We start from the raw sequence: 9,810 nt of genomic DNA, 5'->3' as shown, positions 1-9,810 counted from the left end.
ACAGAACAGAATAGAATTTCAAACAGCTGTGTAAGAGATTTGGAGAAGAAAGCATGATACATACCCTGTTTCCCCCAAAATAAGACATCCCCTGATAATAAGCCGATTCGAGCTTTTGAGCGCATGGCAATAAGGCCAAGCGCCTATTTCAAGGTTCAAAAAAATATAAGACAGGGTCTTATTTTTGGGGAAACACATTATTAAACTGCTCTTTCCTCAGACAGAAAGGCACCATAAATTTTTCTCAGTACCACAGAGGAGGTTAACTTGGTTGGTTTAAAAATGTCTTTGAGGGATAACAGGGTGGAAACAGGATTTATGAAAATGTCCTCATGAAACTTTGCACTAAGTTCCATCTTTTGAATGATAAAAGACTCAAGGTAATAAAAAATGCTAACAGCACAAAATACTTCTTGAAATACCTTCATCTATTGCCTATATAACATCACTGCAATTACCAAGCCAAATTCCCAAGAAAGAATTGACCATACTAATAAATCTGTCTCAGCAGTAAAATTTATGGAATTATGAGTCTCAGTAGAGAAGAAAATTATCCAAACATTATGGCATGTTGTATCCTGGCTTCACTTTCCATGGGGCAAGTTAACTGAGGTAACTGAAACTAAAAGGTTCCTTCTCTCAAGCCTAACCATTAGACCCAAACAACAAAAATGCCATCAGCATAAATAATAAATGAAAGCCCGGGTCACTTCAAATGCCTTTCTAACAACTGCTGAATAATATCAATTCCTTCACACAGAAATGCAGGCAGCTTCTTTTCCAACCTAATTTATTTCTAAACCTAAATGTAAGTAATAGTCTCCATTTATTTTCTTATTCGTTAAATGGCTTAACTTGATTACCAAATACAAGACAGTTTGTATCTGAGGTTTCCTCATTCCTCATCCTTGGGATACTACTTAGAATAAGAATGACTTTATCTGATGACTCAATATCAGCAGAGGTTGAGTCTTGATAAAAGAAAGGAAGTGTCGAGCCGATCCCCGCTCGCCACACCGGGGAAAAGTGCAAAGCAACAAGCAAACCCAGATGCATCCTGGAACCTACGATTGCGGGCTGCACGGGGGAGGGGCATAATCAGCATACACATGGTGGAGGGGGGTGTTTAATACCTGGTAGGCGGACGGTCACCCTGCGGCCGCATGAGGGGTGGTTACATCCAAATAGCCGGTTGAAGGAACGGTCTGCGCAGATGCGAGGCTGTAAACCCGGAAATTGAGGGCATTGGCTGGTTGTTGACACGCCGCTATTTAAACAGCGTTGGGTGAGATAGATCCCAACGCCGACTTTGTGTTATCGTCGTTTGAACTCAGCATTTGTCAGCAGTAAACCTGGTGAACGAATAAACCGGAATCCTGTTTAACGCCAAACGTTTGCAGCGTGGTTTGTGAAGTGCCCAGGTTTTGCGAGCGGTCTGAGAGGAAGATGTAGCACAGGGGTGTCAAACTCAATCTGATTGAGGGCTGCATTAGGGTTGTGTTTGACCTCAGGGGGGCAAGGAGGGCTTGGCCATGGTGGGCATAACCAACTTGAGGTCACTCATGTCAGAAGGCACCTGTGGTGGCCTGAACACTCTGCCAGTAAAATTGGGCTCCTGAGATCTATTTTTGGCTGCAACAGCCTCCTACAACCCTCTGCCAGCAAAAACGGAGTTGGGGGAGCACATAGAGCCTCCTCGAGACCCCAGAGGGCTGCAGGAGGCCATCATGGCTGAAAATGGAGCCTGGACCTCCATTTTCACTGGCAGAGGCACAGTAGGCCATTCCTTCACTGTTTCCAGGGTAGCCCCATGGGCCAGATCTAAGCACTCCATGGGCCAGATCTGGACCCTGGGCTTTGAGTTTGACACCCCTGATGTAGCAAGAGGAAATCTGCATGAGAGAGGAGATCTGTTCCTGGATGTTTCATTTTCTTGAATGGACAGACCGACAAATGTATGTTATTAATTTTAGGCACCAAAATTAATAACATAAAATTATGTTATTAATTTTAGGCAAACTAATTATATAACAATAGAAAGACTACACAAAAAAATCAAATTATCAGAGGGTGAGTCAGATAGGACATGATATAGACACACACGCACAGCTAACAAATGAGGGATGCTATTGTGCATACTATTATATCTATGCTAATGAAGGATGATCTGATAATATTGGATTGGCAAGAATTTGGCTTGCTAAATGCATTGAACATTCCAACACAATGGCCTCCAACTTTCTTAATCAACTTCACTGCAGAATTTCTTCATTGGTGACATGGTTATGCCAAGGGACTCCCAGAATGGGGGTGTAAATATTCAATTTATGACAAAATAATTTAACCCCATGGACACAAACCAATTGTTTTCATTCAGTGTTCTACTTACTATCAAAACCATGGGAAATTAGACTTTCCAAAGGGATGCTGCTGCTGTAGATGGGAAGAAAGATCTCTTCTAATATAGATGCCACAGATGTTTATTGAGATACTCTGCCTACTATTGTTTGCATTCACAAAGCATTGCAAAGCACTGATGTAAATAGGAAGAGGCAGTATGGGATTCAAGTAATTTAACAACCGGTTCTCTGCCCTAATAATTTCTTCCAACAACAGTTTGCCAAACTGCTCAGAAAGTTAACAACCGATTCTCCTGAAGAGGTGCGAACTGGCTGAATCCCACCACTGGGAAGAGGGTTTCAAGGAAAATACTATGAAAATAGAAGGCTACAAGAGAATAATCTTGTGGTTCATTTGGAAGAAAATATCTAATACCATCCTATTATTTTTCTCATTTCCATAGGTTCCCCAGAAAACAATGCTATTTCCATCTACCCACATGGATATCTTCAAGAACTGGCCAATTACATAACATCACTTGCTTTACCTGCTATTGATTTATTTATATTTGTATTTGTATTTGTATTTGTATTTGTATTTGTATTTGTATTTGTATTTGTATTTGTATTTGTATTTGTATTTATATTTATATTTATATTTATGTAGGTCTTTGGTTATTCGGGTCTTCTCCCACGTAAAATTGGAAGTGTCTTGGCGACGTTTCGACGAAGTCTCATTCGTTATCTTCAGGCTGGTGTTCTCGGCTTCGTGCTTCCAGGAGCAATGTGAGATCGCAGCTGTCTCTTCCTTTTAACTGCTAGTGGGGGTGTGAGCTGATTGGGTGGGAACTTGGCTGTGTTCTGATTGGGTGGAGGTGTGTTCTGATTGGTTAGGTTAATCAGCTCACACCCCCACTAGCAGTTAAAAGGAAGAGACAGCTGCGATCTCACATTGCTCCTGGAAGCACGAAGCCGAGAACACCAGCCTGAAGATGACGAATGAGACTTCGTCGAAACATCGCCAAGACACTTCCAATTTTACGTGGGAGAAGACCCGAATAACCAAAGACCTACATACAAACACCCGCGAAAACCTGAGAAAACTATATTTATATTTATATTTATATTTATATTTATATTTATATTTATATTTATATTTATATTTATATTTATATTTATATTTATATTTATATTTATATTTATATATAAATATACATATACATATACATATAAATATAAAATTCCTATCTATCAGATTCTAACATATTTATGCATTAAATTGAAATTTTGCAACTTTCCCTTGTGACTTCTTTAAGAGGGACCCGGGGCACTATATTCAGTTGACTATAATAATGTATGTGTGTACATTGTGTCATAAAGTCAAACAGAGTGTGTCTTCTCTTTCTATTTGTTAATTTACTGAAGTCATGACATTGCCATTGAGCTCCATTGTGGAATCCAACCATTCAGTTAGAACTGCGGAAGCTTTTTGGATGAGAAGTGAAATGTTCTCATGGAAAAAAACTAAGAAAGTCCAGTTGCGTGTTGGAATTTTTAAAATAAATAAATACATTCTTTTTAACTGCCAAAGAAAATAAAAAAATCCAAAAATAAAAATAAAAAAGAGTAACACAAAGACAAATACAAAGAAACAAGTAGAATTTAAAAAAGTATTCCAGCTGATGTGGATCTCTCTTCAGGAGAGATCAATTAGTCACATGTTTACCTTCTGAGGTTCTCAGTGTGAGTTCTGCCATGCACTCTCCTATAGGTTAATTGGATGAAGAATGTTTCAGCACTGATAGGTTTACTGTCTCCTCTTCACGTTCTCTGCATTGCAGATGAATAATCAGAGATCAAAATCAAACCGTCTTATGAGAAATTTGGAAGGGGAAACATGAACGCTGTAAAACTGCGCCCTTCTTGGACCAAGAGGGACAACAATGTCTTCTCAGTACGGCAGAGAGTGAAGAGAAAATGATAACTTGGTGGATTGAAATGTGAGGGATTACAGGTGGAAATAGGATGTCTGAAAATGTCCTCATGAAACTTTATACTAAGTTTCATCATTTGAATGACTAAAAACTCAGGATAATAAAAATGCTAAAAGCAAAAATGACTTGTTGAATCACTTTTATCTATTAACTCTATGTTATCAGCCAAATTATCAAGCCAGATTCCTTAGGAAAGGATTGCTAATACTAAAGAAGCAGTAAAATATATGGAATCATGAAGCCTGATAGAGAAGGCAACCATCCCAACATTGTGGCCTCTTATACCATGGATTCACTTTCCATTATCTTACTTAATGTGATTTCTAAACATCGAGTCAGTTTGTCCCTGAGGTTTCCTCATTACCCTTGCTGCACACACTCATTACACAAGGTAACTGACCATTTCTTGGATTACAGCAAGATTACAACAAGCATGTTTTTTCTAGGTCTCAAGGCACTTAGAGATAAAGTTGGCTTCCACAGTGTTTTTAATCACCTTCTTCCTATACCCTTGCCAGGTGTCCACTATTTGAGCGGACAGTCCGCTTTTTTTACATTATGTTCACTATTTTTTTTCACAAAATAGTGGACATTTTTTTTATTCAAAAGCTTAATGATGAAATGGTATGTAATCTAAAGCTGTACAGTCTAAGAGAATAAGGATAGGAGAATCGCATTTTGTCTTTTTTTTCATAAGTTAGAATGAGACAAAGATAGAATATCCATTGAACTCGATTCTCCGAAAAAATTAATGATGAGATTAAAATAAAAATATATTATAAAATTATGTACAGTTCACATTTTTAAAATGTATTGTAGCCTGTGTCGACTGACCTAAAATGGTGTCGATGATGAGAGTAAATTGTGTCAGAAATTGTTCACAATTAATATAATGGTATAAAAGCTGTCACACAGCATGCAAGCACAAAAAATCATTTAGATAAGGAGAAAATAGCTTCCAGCAACAAGCGAATCAATTCGTTTTTCATTGTTAAAGACTCCTCTTTCAGTGAGAAAGTGACTGTAGCTGAAATGGCTGAAACTTACCATGGGATCAAACACCATATTTCTTTCCTGGCTCAAGATTGCGGTATTAAGTTAATGAAGCAAATTTTTGATGATTCAGAAATTGTAAAAAAAGATGTCTTGTGGAAGAACCAAATCATCAGCTATTGTCAATGAGGTTTTGTATCCTTTTTCTATTGAGTTGGTTCTCAATGATCTTAAAACTGGAATTCCATTTTCTCTCTCCACTGACGCATCAAACAAGGGAAATCGCAAAATGTATCCGGTTGTTGCACAATATTTTGCTTGTGAAGAAGGACTATGTGTGAAAATTTTAGACTTTTATGAGGATTCTTTCGAAGATTCAACATCAATAAAAAATCAGCTGTGTCAAGTTCTTAGTGATAACGAATTGGAAATAAATAATGTTTCAGCTTACTCAGCAGATAATGCATCGGTCAATTATGGAGTGAACAAATCTGTTTACCAAAAATTATTGCTGGAAAATGACAATATTGTAGCTGCTCATTGCAATAATCACATTTTACACAACAGCGCAAAAAATGCATTAAAGCAGTTATCTTTTGATATCGAAAATGTAGTGCTGAAGGTTTTTGCCGAATTTTCGAATTCTGCGAAGAAACGAGAAGAGTTGAAATCATTTTTTGAGTTTTGCAAGTCAGAATTCCATGAAGTTTTGCGCCGTGTTCCAACACATTGGTTAAGTTTGTTTAAAGCGGTCGAAAGACTTCTTTTAAACTGGATACCTCTAAAATCGTATTTTATTTCTCTTGGATCTGATGAGTGTCATAAGGTTATCTGGAACCTTATTTCGGATCAGGAAAATGAACTCGCAAAGGACGATGAACCAACAATTTCAGAATTGTATTTATATTTCACGCACTTCTTCATGTCAATAATGCAAGACACCCTACTGAAGCTGGAAAGTTCTTGCGTGTGATCTTCACATTACCATGTGTAAGCTGCGTGATTCTTTGCAAAAAAAATATGATGAGCAGTTTTTTGGAATGAAAGTTTTATTTGCCTTACGTAAAAAACATTTGCCTGAGAATGCCGTGCAAAACTTCAAGAAAGAAGCCATCAACGTGTATCAAAGAGCCATTGTGTACCTAGAAAAGTGATATAATTTCACTGATTCAGTATATGAGACGCTAAATTGTTTCAATCTAATTGATCGCAATAATCCTCCAACTTTAGAAGAAATGATGAACATCTGGTTATTATCACCATGGCGAGAAGAACTTCCACCCAACACTCTCTTCGATGAAATTTCTGCCTTAGAAGAAGTTTATGTTCATCTGCAGGGCGATTCATCCCTTGATAAGTGGACGTACTTTTTCAAGAAAGAGCCAGCTCCGAGTTTACTGAAACTGTTCCAGTATTGTGCATCAATTCCGGTATCAAATGCAAACGTTGAACGAATTTTCAGCGTCATGGGAAATTTGTGGACTGACGGACGTAACCGACTGCTTGTATCAGTTCAAAGTGAACTTTGTATATTTTTTAATATTTCTCAACGTTGTACTGAAATTAAAGAATTATTCCTTAAACACAAAGAATTGATCAAAGCTGCCCAGTCAAATAAAAAATACACACGACAGCAAAGTAAAATGTAATTTAATATTTTACATATTATTATAATATATTTGATGTTCTGAATTTTAAGTAAAGTTTTGAAGTGATTATTTTAATACGTGTTAAAATGTTTGTAAGAAAATATATAATTTAATTATAAAAAGTTTTTTAATTTTTTTACTACTTAACCCCCCCCCCCCCGTTTGTCCACTATTTTTTGGAAGCAGACCTGGCAACCCTATCTTCCTATGGTTCTTGAGCAAACAGCTACAATAGTAAATGTTGACTATAATATTAAGATGATTTTTTTCTTTCTATAACTGCCAATTTCACAATTTTTAGCCTCATAGGTCTATTAATGTGTCTGTGGTTAATTAACTTCTGATTTTGCTTTTTCATCTTTCTTTTTTTAAAAAAAGTTTTTTATTAATAATACAAAATTAAAAAAAACATTGGACATAGATATAACATCACTGGTTCATCTTTATGAGAGTCTGGAGCAAAGATATGCTGGGGAAAATTATCTATAATCCATAGAAATGGGTTCCACTCTCAAGGCAAAGTGTGGGAGATGTGGCTGAATTTTCCACTCATTATAGTGAAACTATCAATAACCCACATCCTGCCCATTGCCCTCTGTGACCAGGCCCAAAACTTGACTCCATGAAGGACCCTCTCAGTATGCCTTTTACTGTAGCATTTTTTTTTTTTGCATCTTGATTGCTCACCCCAGTTTTATCAGCAGAGTCCATGTAATACAGAAATCGTTGAATCTTTGAGTAGATTTATTTTCGATTCTTGTCCTCATCCCTCACTCTTAGGATCCTTTCTTAGAGCAACTGTATCACAGATAGGGAGGAGATAAAAAGAGGGACTAGTCTAATACACCCTGAACAGGGGTGGGTTCTAAATTTTTTTACTACCGGTTCTGTGGGCGTGGCTTATTTTGTGGGTGTGACTTGGAGGTCATGTGACTAGGTGGCAAACTGGTCAGAGTCATTTCTGAAAGGTCCTTGCACTTACGACCAGTCCTCGCACTTACGACCTGACTCATTTGTTTGCTTTTAACACTGATCAGCTGTAGGACGGCCCTTTGAAGCCCCGTGGCAAGAGTTTAAACAGTTTTTTTCCCTCTAGTCAATAGCTGGGACTCAGGAGGCAGCAATAGATTGGGGGTGGGACCAAATAAAAGGTAAGAATAACATGGGGGGGTGGGGGTGGGAGGGCGGGGGGGAGAACCGGTTCGGTGACGTCATATCATCACCGCTACCGGCTCGGCCGAACCGGACCGAACCGGGAGGAACCCGCCACTGACCCTGAAATGTTGTCCCTTTTCTAGAGCACTTTTCTTGTAGTTGAATAAGGCCTAATGAATACATTTTATTTTCATTTATTAAATCTGTGTGTCACCCATCTCACCACAATCTTCCTTCAGCTTGCTATAGTCCACAGCTATAGGTGTCCCAAGCAAATAAACAGCTGTATTTACTTTGGGTTTAAGAATATAACTGTATAACTAGGCCTGAAAATTGTGTTGTGTGATAGATCTCAAGTTACTAGTTCACTGGAGGTATGGGTGAATGTTTTGTGTTTCACTTTGAAATCATCTCTATATTTCTATAACATCCATGGCAGCTGACATGTCATTCTCATCCCAAATGAGATAACATCAGGGGCCTCCTGCCAAGAGGTTTTTTCACACTGAGCTAAGGGGCACCAAGTCCTCAGAATAATGGAAGATGTGTGAGAAAATCCTACTTAAGAATGTTGCCAGAAAGGCTGTGTGCCTTCTATGTATTTTTCATCTTCCATAGATTTTCAGGCAGGAGAAAAAACTGCATTCTCTTTGTTACTCCTGGTTAAGCTTCGTACAAACAGAGCATAATGTAAACTCCCTGTATGTTCAGCAGTTAACTATGCAAAATACTGGTGGAAATGACTCAGCTAAATGTGTCCCTTTACAATAATGAAGCCATATGTAAAAAATTTGTTCACCATTTTTAAAATAGTCTGTTGATTTTCTTTTCTGCCATAAAATTGCAGATTTTATCTGTGTCCATATTTCACAGAAACCAAGTCTTTATATAATCCAGGGCTCTAAGGCATTGAAAGTTTTTTTTCCTTCCACTTTTCCAAATCAATGTATACCTTGTAAGGAGCCTGATCCAGTTCTTTGCATTTGGAGTGGACATTCAGCCCTCTATTCTTATGTTGATAAGAACTAACATCCTGAATGACCCATTTCACCATGTGTGTCTTCTCTTGATAACCCATAGTATAGAAGTGATACATAGACAAAAGAATGGATTCAATCACATAGCCACCCCATATACCATTTTCATTCTCCCCATCCCCAATATCTCTTTGTATGCCACATGAACTTTGTCCCCTTCCCTGCAGCCCTCCTCAATCCTGTGTGGCATGGCACCAGCGGCAGCCAGCCAGGCCTGCTGCCACCCCTAGGCCTCCCCCCCCCAGCCCTTCTCGATCCTGGGCAGCAAGGCATCAGCAGCAGCCAGCCAGGCCTGCCGCCCTCCCCCCAGGCCCCCGCCTTGCAGCTCACCACGATCCTGGGCAGCACGGCACCTATCTTCTAAGGTGTTAGCTATTCCTGCCAGTTTAGTATCATCTACAAATTTGGTGAGTTCCCCTTCTATTCCCTCATCTAAGTCGTTTATGAAGATATTGAAGAGTAAAACAGAACCTTGTGGCACCCCACTGCTTACTTCTCTCCATGTAGACCTAGACCCATTAAGGACTACTCATTGAGTACGGTTTGTCAAACAGTTGCGAATCCATCTGGTGGTGAAGCTATCTATCCCATGTGATTTACTGAATGACCAAACAAAGGAAAAATAACAGAATAGCAGAATTAG

Source organism: Pantherophis guttatus, chromosome 1 (assembly GCF_059756535.1).
Source record: "Pantherophis guttatus breed Tessera chromosome 1, ASM5975653v1, whole genome shotgun sequence".
Classification (NCBI taxonomy): Eukaryota; Metazoa; Chordata; class Lepidosauria; order Squamata; family Colubridae; genus Pantherophis; species Pantherophis guttatus.
Note: the sequence above shows the minus strand (reverse complement) of the source record.